The sequence below is a fragment of the Otolemur garnettii genome, unplaced genomic scaffold (assembly GCF_000181295.1).
Source record: "Otolemur garnettii isolate 467f Iridium unplaced genomic scaffold, OtoGar3 scaffold00099, whole genome shotgun sequence".
NCBI classification, from domain to species: domain Eukaryota; kingdom Metazoa; phylum Chordata; class Mammalia; order Primates; family Galagidae; genus Otolemur; species Otolemur garnettii.
The window spans coordinates 3794128-3796602 of NW_003852494.1; the positions used below are offsets into that span (position 1 = coordinate 3794128).

At 45.3% G+C, this 2475-nt stretch overlaps 1 long non-coding RNA gene across 2 annotated transcripts in view; it reads right to left on the reverse strand.

Annotated features, from left to right (window-relative positions):
* LOC111727274 overlaps positions 1-2475 on the reverse strand; it is a 20435-nt gene that overhangs the window by 3497 nt on the left and 14463 nt on the right. For both annotated transcript variants that reach the window (XR_002774859.1, XR_002774858.1), the window contains exon 2: positions 342-473. This is a non-coding gene — a long non-coding RNA (uncharacterized LOC111727274). The remainder of the gene's footprint in view (positions 1-341; positions 474-2475) is intronic.

Below are 2475 nucleotides of genomic sequence, written 5' to 3' on the forward strand. Positions count from 1 at the left end.
AAAAAAAAAAAAAAAGTAAAAGAAAAGAAATAGAGGCTTTGGGCTTGGTGCCTGTAGCTCAGCAGCTAGGGCTCCAGCTACATACACCGGAGCTGGTGGGTTGGAATCTAGCCTGGGCTTGTCAAACAACAAGAACTACAACAAAAAATAGCCGGATATTGTAGGAGGCACATATAGTCCCAGCTACTTGAGAGGCTGAGGCAAGAGAATCGCTTAAGCCCAAGAATTTGAGGTTGCTGTGAGCTGAGACGCCACGGCACTCTACCCAGGGTGACATAGTGAGACTGTCTCAAAAAAAGAACGAAAGAAGGAAAGAAATAGAACCTTTGAATAACTCTTACCTGCTGAACTGGAGGGGTAGGTGTTGGAGTTGCAAGCCCAGTATCTCCACCATCGATATCAAAGAGGTCATTTGGACTAATCCCACTCTCACTCAAAGCAGCAAGCAGTAAATCCTGCCCTGGTTCCACCATCTTTAGAATGAAACATTAAATATTAACATAAAAAAATTTAAAGTGAAAATATTAACTCTCCTCTAAATATAAACAATCCAACTTTTTCTATCAGACTCATTCATTCAATATTTATGAAGAATCTGCTATGAGTCAAAGAAGATAAAAAAGAAATAATCTCTGCGGGGCGTGGTGGCTCATGCCTGTAATCCTAGCACTGTGGGAGGCTGAGGAAACGGGATGCCCACAAGCCAGGAGTCTGAGGTTGCAATGAGCTACCAAGCCACTGCACCCTGCTCAGGGGCACAGGGTGGGACTCTGTCTGGACAAAACAAAAAAACTAAAAGAAATAATCTCTGATCCCAGGAAGCACACATTAAATGAAAAGGACATACATATGTCACAGAAAGTATATATCTACAAAAGGCTATAGGAACAGAGAGAAAAATACTTAATTTGTCTAACATAGAGACGTTATAAAAATGACGATTCTCGGCTCGGCGCATATAGCTCAACCGGCTAGGGCGCCAGTCACGTACACCTAAGGTGGCGGGTTCGAATCCCCAGCCCGGACCCACCAAAACAACGATGGCTGCAATCAAAAAAAAAAAAAAAATAGCCGGGCGTTGTGGCGGGCTCCTGTGGTCCCAGCTACTTGGGAGGCAAAGACAGGAGACTCGCTTGAGCCCAGGAGTTGGAGGTTGCTGTGAGCTGTAATGCCACGACACTCTACCCAGGGGGACAGCTTGAGGCTCTGTCTCAAAAAAAATAAAAAATAAAAATAAAAATGACGATTCTCTGAGCCTCAACAAAGAAATCATCAAATGATCTTCTGGACAGTGCATTCAAACGCATGAAGGAATGAAAAGAATCTGACTCTCCTTAAGAACCATAGTCAGGCTCCGATCCAGCCCAGGCCCTCCAAACAACAATGATGGCTGCAACCAAAAAACAGCCGGATGTTGTGGTGGGCACCTATAGTCCCAGCTACTTGGGAGGCAGAGGCAGGAGAATCACTTGAGCCGAGGAGTTGGAGGTTGCTGTGAGCTGTGACGCCAAGGCACTTTACCCAGGGTGACAGCTTGAGGCTCTATCTCAAAAAAAGAAAAAAAAAAAAGAACTATGGTTAGAGTAATTCAACATGAGCATGAAAGCTCACAAGTATGAGGTTTGGATACAATGTGGCCAGCACTGAGGACACAGCCCACAGCTCTGTACATCACACTAGAGAGTTCACTTAATCCTGTCAGTAACGAGGTTCTCAAAAGGGCTTTCAGATGGAGGACTGTTTGATATAGATTTGTGATAGGACATTCAACAGCAGTGTGGAAGCAACCTAAGAGGGAACAGATTAAGACCAGAAACAGGAAGCCATTTTAGGAAACTGCCACAGCAGAGGCAGATCACGAGAGATGATATGTTACAAACGTAAAGAGTAGAAAGAAAGTAGGGGAGTGGAATCCAAGATCTTTAGAAAGGATGACCCACTGGCCTTAAACAAAAACTTAGAAGGGACTAGGTGCAGTGGATCACACCTATATCCTAGCACTCTGGGAGGCCGAGGTTGATGGATTGCCTGAGCTCAAGAGTTCAAGACCAGCCTAAGCAAGAGCAAGAAAATAGAAAAATTAGCAGGAGCATCATGGTGGGCACCTGTAGTCCCACCTACTCAGGAGGCTGAGGCAAGAGGATCTCTTGAGCCCAAGAGTTTAAGGCTGCTGTGAGTTACAATGCCAACGAACTCTACCCAGGGTGACAGAGGGAGATTCTTGTCTCCAAAAAAAAAAGCAGCACACCAGAAAAAACACATGAGTTGATGGATGATTAGAGTTAAGCCAAGAGAAAACGAAAAATAAAAGCTGAGTTCAGGGCTCGGCGCCTGTGGCTCAAGCCACCAAGGTGCCGACCACATAACCTAAGGTAGTGGGTTCGAATCCAGCCTGGGCCCACCAAATGACAATGATGGCTGCAACCAAAAAAATGGCTGGGCGTTGTGGCAGGCACCTGTAATCCCAGCTACTTG